This window comes from Macaca mulatta, chromosome 10, assembly GCF_049350105.2.
Source record: "Macaca mulatta isolate MMU2019108-1 chromosome 10, T2T-MMU8v2.0, whole genome shotgun sequence".
Taxonomy (NCBI): Eukaryota; Metazoa; Chordata; class Mammalia; order Primates; family Cercopithecidae; genus Macaca; species Macaca mulatta.
In genome coordinates, this window is record NC_133415.1 from 27,725,425 (window position 1) to 27,733,262 (window position 7,838).

At 56.6% G+C, this 7,838-nt stretch overlaps 1 pseudogene across 1 annotated transcript in view; it reads right to left on the reverse strand.

The window, feature by feature from the left end:
- LOC100424995 (beta-glucuronidase-like) overlaps positions 1-7,838 on the reverse strand; it is a 433,296-nt pseudogene that overhangs the window by 307,072 nt on the left and 118,386 nt on the right. The window lies entirely within an intron of this gene.

A 7,838-nucleotide genomic window follows, 5' to 3' on the forward strand; every position in this document is an offset into this window, starting at 1 on the left:
GACAGATTGGCCGGAAGGCAGGAGCAGTTTTCGCTGAGCTATGCTATATGGGATATTCCCGCAGACCCAGCTGGGATGGTTCGGCCAAGCTGCCCACCCTGGTCTGTGGGTGCCACATTTGCATGGACATTGACAAATGGCATGTCTGAGCCAGAGGCTGTCTGATTTGGGGAAGGAGGGAGGCCTGGGGGCTGCTGCTGGTGGGGGCTGGCTCTGCCAAGCCAGAACAGAGCTGCTGGAGGGGCGGGGATGGAAGGAGCCTGCCCAGGACTCGCTCTCAGCTGCTGGCCTCCTCTGGACGCCAGGACTGCAGGAACCACGAGAACCCCAGTTCTAGCTCCCGGGGTGGGCAGGCTGATTGGCAGGCAGACTGCCTTCCCTCCACCTGGAGTCAGGTCTCCAGCCAGAGTCCTAGACCCAGAGCACAAGTGCTCACACTGGGAAGCAGCCCTCAGCAAGGCGTCTTGTCCCGTGGTGAAGAGGGGGTGTGGGCAGGGCAGGGAGGCCAGCAGAGAGAGGCACAGGGAGCAGACTCTGTGGGCTTGCAGGAGGCAGGTCTGCGGCCCTTCCCTGCACCCCATGCCTGTGTTCCAGCTTCCTGGGTCTGTAAGTCCAGCTGTGTGGCAACCTCCTTGTACCCAGAGGAGATTCCGGCCAGATATCCGCCCCCCTGTCCTGGCTAAGGAGCTGCTTCCTGTTGCCAGCATGGACTACTCTCGCCTCTTTGACTCCCCTCGCTGCCACACTGTTTTGCTCCTGGACCTTTTTGCCTCCCTGCCCTTCCACTCTCTGACCCCCACAGGTCTGCTTCTCATTACTTGGGGGAGGGAAGAAACTCCTGATCATTGGCCAAAGGGATTTACCCCTGGAGAGGCCAAGTGTCTTCTAGGAAGGTAGGAGGTTGAGGCACAGCCTGTGCAGAGAGGCCGGGTCACCCCCAGATCCGAGGGGAAACTGCAGGTTAAGGGCTGACAACGATGCAGGATGCTCGATGCTGCCTCCCCCTCTGCGCTCTGCTTGCCACCCCTCACTCCCCCATTTTGTGTAATAAAGCTCCCTGTGTATTCCCGTGTGCTGACTATCTTGTACTCACTAAGGGGCAGGGCTGACCAGGATGGAAAGGCTGGGCCAGTGGCCAGCCCATTCTCACACCACAGAGCATACTGTGGCCTCTGGGTTCAGGCAGTCTGACCTGTCTCATGGCCTTTGCAGTGTAAGACTCCAGGACATAAGCTCTGTGATGGTCTAAGTCAGGGCACATACAATGGGTGGGGTCCAGGTTTCCTTTTCCAGAACGTCTTCGATATCCTACCCTCACCATGTCTAGCCGAATATAAACTTCTGTGCCCTGACTGTGCACCTACTGAGGGCAAGATCCACCTCAAGGGCATGGGTAGATGGATGGATGAAGGGATATATTAGTGGATGGACAGTGGATGACTGGATGAATGGACAGAGGGAGGGAGGAATGAGTGAGTGGATGGGTAGGAGGGTGGGTGGGTGGGTGGATGGATGGATGGATGGATGGATAAATGAAGGGATGGGTAGGTGGATGGATAGGTGGATGGATGGATGAATGAAAGGATGGATGCATGCATGGATAGATGAATGGATGGATGAAAGGATGGATGGATAGATAGGTGAGTGAGTGAATGGATAGGTAGATGGATGAAGGGAGGGAGGGATGAGAAGATGGGTAAATGGGTGGGTGGATGAATGGGTGAGGGAATGGATGAATGTATGGACATAGGGAGAGAGGGATGGTTGGAGGGAGTGATGAATGAGTCCAGGGGTAGGTGGGTGGGTGGGTGGACAGATGGATGGATGAGTGGATGTGTGGATGGATGGATGGATTGATTATGGAGGGAGGGAGGGATGGATGGATATGTGGATGGGTAGATGGATTGATGAAGAGATGGATAGATGGATGTATAGGTGGGTGGATGGAGGGATTAATGAATGGATAGATGGATGGATGGCAGGAGGGATAGATGAAATGGAGGGATAAATGACTAGATGTTTAGGTGATTGTATGGGCAGATGGAGGGATGGGCAGATGGAGGGATGGACAGATGGAGGGATGGGTGATGGAAGAGGAGGAGGGAAGTTGGAAGTAGTGAGAGTGAATGCATGGAAATGAATAGATGGGTGGATGAAATGACAACTGCGAAATAGCAGACAGCTATTGGGGACATCCTCCTCTTCTCCCTCCTCTCCTGAGTCCTGCACTGCGGCCTGACAGCCCTGCAGCCCTCAGTGTTTGGGAAGCCAGTTTGAGGAGCAGGCCCTCCAATCTCTGATAGTCTGGCCTTCACTTTCTCATTCTCTCAGCTCCTCAGAGGCACTATTTTCTGAAAGTTTTATGTCAAACCCTGCTTGCCTCGTGAATACACACAGTTCAGAAAAGCAAAACCTCAACAGAGCCACCACCCACACAAGGGAGGTGACATGCCTCTATCCTTTCTCAGATGCCCTGGCCACAGAGAGCATCCCGGCCACCCTGCCCGACTGGAACCACCCAGTGACAGCACTCCCTAGTGACCAAGGGCAGCCGGCAGAGGTAGGCCCAAAGGCCACAGCTGGGCATTCAACACTGGGGTGCAGAGAGGACAGCACCAGGGGCAGGGGGTAGTTGGGGTCAGCAGTGCTGAGGAGGCAGCCACTGCCCCCCTGCCCCTGACCAGCCCTGACCCCTCATCAGATCCTCCGCACCCCTTGGCTCAACCCCAGGGCCTGTCCCTCTGAGCTCTGCCCAGCCACAGCTCTGCTGTTTCTGATGCAGCCTCCCGTTCATGGCCACAGCAACCCCATGGCCCTGCTCCTGAAAATCTGGATGGAGGCCAGGCCATGCCCAACGCAGAGGTCAGGAAGCTCAAAGGGGCTGCAGCCTACAAGGTCCCTGGCCAGGGATGGCAGACGAAGCCCCTACCCTCTGTCCTACCTGCCTGGGCCTGAGCTACTGCATTACTCAAGCCTCGGAGAGTCCCCTGGACAAGAAGGGACATGCTAGGAGGGGGATGGGGATACAGCCATGCAGGGAGAAGGTGTCCAGGAGATGGCCTGTGGGGGTGACAGGGCCACCAGGTCACTCTGGGAGCAGCACTGAGGCCAGCGGACAGAGAGCAGGGGAGGGGGGCAGGAGCAGAGGAGGCAGGGCCACCAGGAGAGCTTTGCCACTCAGCTGTGCGGTTGGTCCCCCGAGCACTCAGCTTTCCACCCGACCTCATCCTCCTCCCTGGCTGGCCTTCCCACCCCGAGGGGCTCCTCCTCAGCCAGGTACTGCATCCAGCAAAACCTCTAAGTCACGGAGGCCGGGGTCGATAGCCCATTCATTGTCCTCACCACACCGTTCCTTCCAGGCCCTGGGCCAGGCTGCGGCACTCAGGCTGTCCCACTGCTCACTCCCCACGCACACGCACCCTTCAGGGTATCTGGAACGGGTGATCTCAGGCCCACCAGCAAAACCAAGAGCACTGGCGGGCTCTCTGTGGGATGCAGGGGGCTCCCGAGGGATCTCTCAGCGAGGAGGGCTCGAGGGCCAGTGCACCCCGGGCAGGGCGCTGTCAAGGCAGGACCCCCACCCCCATGCCCGGGCCTAGGCCTGCTAGCCTCAGCCAAGTGCAGAGGATGGCACTGGGTCAGACTCAGAGGGCCGAGGGCATCGTGTGTCAACAGCCTTGCTGCCACCTAAGGCCCAGAGCAGAAACTAAAGGGACAGAGTGGGCAGGTGCCTCTAAGCCAGCGGCAGACCACCCTCCTGGGCCCCAGCCGGGCCAGGACATCCAGGTCCACCCCAGGGTCCAGGAGCTGTGTGTATCCTAAAGGAAGCCACCCGTTACGAGGGTGGCCAGGGCAGGCCAGGCAGGTCCCAGAGGTGGCCAGGGAGAGGTAGCAGAGGGGTCCCAGAGGGGTCCATCCCAGTCTCAGTAGAGAGGCCATGTGACAGTCAGAGGGCAGGCCCCGGAGAGGTCAGGGGTGAGCTCGCCTGGGCTCCTGGCCTGTGGATGGGGCCTGTGGTGGGTATTCTGGACTCAGGTAGGGGCTCCTGGGGCTGAGACCAGCAAGGAGTTAGACATCACACTGCCGGTGGAGGCTCCTGAGGCCTGAGAGCTATAGTCATTCCATGACCTGCTAGTTCCACCCAGTAACACAGACTTCAAAGGCAGGGGTCAGGCTGCAGAAAGCACCAAGCGAAGGGGCTGCACTCACCCTGGCTGCAACGCCCTCTTGGTGGGGAGGGTCTCAGATTCCAAGGTTGGCCCTGCCAGAGCCAAGAAGACAGATCGGGGTGACAGATGAGACCCAGTGCCCTTAGCCCCCAACTTTGCCCCATGAGGTCTCCGTGTCCCTCCTATTCTCCACCAGGTCTTCAGGGCAGGGGCTCCACTGGGCAACCAGCCCCTTCCACCCCCTCCCCAGGCATTGATTCACCGGCCCCAGGTCGGGGCACTTGTAGGCCCCCATAGGCACACACTGGGGAAGAGAAGGTCCGAGTGAGAGGGGTGGGCCCGTTGCCTGCTGCTCCCTTCCAGCCGCGCTGGCTTTTCTCTCTCGTGTGCTTGTGCTTTTTGCCACCTCAAAGACACCACAGAAGAGGACGTGGAAGGTAAGGCCCCCCTCCCCCCCCCGCCGCCGGAGGTGCAGGACCCTGGCTCCGGCTGACGCAAGGAAAAGAGCACTGGCTGGGATCTCTCGCTGCCGTGCCTCTCGCTCCCTCTGTCCTCTTTCTCTTCCCCTGGCACGGGGGCCTCGGAGGGCCAGACCTTGCTGTTCCACAAAGTGCCGCAGGGGTCGGGCTGCCCAGGCCTTGTGAGTGCCACCGCTCCGAGCTTCTGACACATAGCGGAAGGGGAGTAAGCGGGACCAGCCAGCACTGCCAGAGACCGGGCAGTGAGCGTCCCCTCCCCTTTCCCCCGAGCCCCTTCCCCATCTTCTTTCCGAGCCCCTGGCCTCTTTCCTGCCTCTCCTCCCTTCCTAGCCTTCAAGGACGCTGCCTATCTCGCTCCTATTTCTTCCCTTCCTCTTCCTCACCCTTCCTCCTCCTCACCCTTCCTCCCAGCCCCAGGCCCTGAGCTCTTCCTCTCCGACCCCACCAGGGGCTTTTGAAGGCCTGGAGCAGAAGCAGGACCCTCTTGTTTCTGGGGTTTGGGGATACACTCAGCTGAAAAGGAGGGCAGCCTTCAGCGAGGGGGAACCCAGGGCCCCAGGCCACCCAGTCTCACCCGGGCTCTCTCCCCCTCTCCCCACGCTGGTGGTGTGCTGACCAGAGAAGCTGAAACCCAAGTGAGTGTGGGGTCCTGGCAGGCCTGGTGCTGAGTGTGTTCCGGGTGGGGGCGGAGGACCGGGCCAGGGCCAGATGCCTGGAGCCTGCACTGGGAGGGATGCTCGGAGGGATGCTCAGAGCGCAGGGTGGGAGGGACAAGGGTCACCTGGGAGATGCAAATGAGAGGCCCAGCAGGGTGTGATTTTGCCCAAGGTCATCTGGGCTTCCTACAGGAGGGGGCTACCGACGAGGAAGGAAGGCGGGGTGCAGGGAGTCAGGGACTGCATCACCCCATGGCCTTCGGGGGACCACACCATGCCCTGCCATACTTCAAGGGCTCCCAGAGCCCTATATGTGAAAATCGACAGGAAAGTTAGTCAGGAAGTGGGAGAAAGGTGGGGGACTCAGCCCAGAAACCCACTTCAGAATGACACCTTGACTGTGTCCAAAATAACTTGCTGTGTAGGGGCCCCCGTTCCCCTTTGGGGCAGAATTTGGAGGAGCTTGTCCTCATCATACCTGCTTGTGAGCACTTCATAGATTTATTTATTTATTTATTTATTTTGAAACGAAGTCTCGCTCTGTCGCCCAGGCTGGAGTGCAGTGGCGCGATCTCGGTTCACTGCAAGCTCTGCCTCCCAGGTTCACGCCATTCTCCTACCTCAGCCTCCCGAGTAGCTGGGATTACGGGCGCATGCTGCCATGCCCAGCTAATTTTTTGTATTTTTTAGTAGAGACGGGGTTTCACCATGTTAGCCAGGATGGTCTCGATCTCCTGACCTTGTGATCCACCTGCCTTGGCCTCCCGAAGTGTTGGGATTACAGGTGTGAGCCACCGCGCCCAGCCGGATTTGCTTTTTTTAATGCAGCTCTTCCGACTTTCTGCTTTTGATCAGTACTCACAAGCCACAGCACCCACTACGTGATTCATCCTTTTACCTCTTGAGCGCTCTTGCCTGCGTTTTGCTCTGCACAAGGTGGAGTCTTAGAGCATCTTAGCACACGCTTACTGTTGGCTCCACTCGAGGAGCATTGCAGAGTCTCAGAAGCAGAGTGAGGACATCTAAAGGGTATAGCTGGCATATTTCCACCCTTTGCACTTTATTTTTCCGTGATTTTAAGTAAAGTAATGCCAGATCATGAGATATTTTCTCATTTTAGAAAAATTGTGTGTTTTCATTTTGAAAGTAAAATTCCTCATGAAAAAAAATTTTGAAAAATATATGAAAGTCAAATAAAAAAAAAGTCATCTATAATTCTCCCACCCAGCCAGCCAGACTGTGGAAAAGAGCAGAAAGAAATAAAAAACCTTTTTTCTTCCTTTTTCCCACACCAAGAAAATTTCAACTCGGTGCTGTTTTTTTTCAAACATCGTACTGTCTCTGCAGCCTTGAATTCTGCTTTTTTTAAATGTAGCACTATTCATAAGTATTTTTCCATGTTTTTGCAGAGACTTCTTTTTTTTTTTTTTTTTTTTTTTTTTTGAGACAGAGTCTTGCTCTGTCGCCCAGGCTGGAGAGCAGTGGCACAATCTCGGCTCACTGCAAGCTCCGCCTCTCAGGTTCACGCCATTCTCCTGCCTCAGCCTCCCGAGTAGCTGGGACTACAGGCGCCCGCCACCACGCCCGGCTAATTTTTTGTATTTTTAGTAGAGACGGGGTTTCACCATGTTAGTCAAGATGGTTTTGATCTCCTGACCTCGTGATCTGCCCGCCTCGGCCTCCTAAAGTGCTGGGATTACAGGCGTGAGCCATCGCACCCAGCCCAGGGTCTTCTTAAATATTTTCAATGACCACAAAATATTCCATCAATTGGACAAACCATAACTTTCCTAACCTTTCTCCTATTGCAGGCTTTCCCCAACATTTTACTTTCATAAATAATGCTGGTTGGAAAGCATTTTCCGTCTTCAGGGTTATTTTTGTAGGCCACATTCCCAGAACTGGAATTACTGGGTCAAAGACTGTGAATGTTCTTAAGGCTTTGACATCAGTGCCAGGCTGCTTTCCACAAGGGCCTGGCCAATGCCGTCTCCTCCGCGGGATGTGAGCGGGTCTGTGTCCCACACCCTCCTCACCCAAGGACAGAAACGTGCTTTGATGGTCTCAAACACCTGAGCTCCAGTGACGCTCCCACCTCTGCCTCCCGAAGTGCTGGATTCCAGCCGTGAGCCACTGCACCGGGCCCTCCTGAAGTCTTGACCTTAAAGATGCTTTGATTCCCTCGTCCCTCTGCAAGGTGCCCCCTCCAGGACGTCTTTCCAGGTTCTCCCAGAAGGATGAGGTCCCACGGTCTGTCCTGAGGGGAAGGGGACCGTCTTGGGCCCTTGCCCCATAGACTCCTTTTCTGAGCCCCTCCCGCTGTCTGATGCTCACTCATCTACCCGTCACCTGTCACCCCTCTCTCCCCGAAACGAAGCCTGTTCCTCTCTCCTGGGTTTCTGGGTTGCAGATGGTCCATTCCGCACACTCCATGCCTCTCAAGATCCCCTCTTGGACACGTTACCCCGCTTCCACCAGTTCTATCCATTGGGCTGTGCCTTACACCCCTGCAGCCCTGCCTGCCTCCACCATCT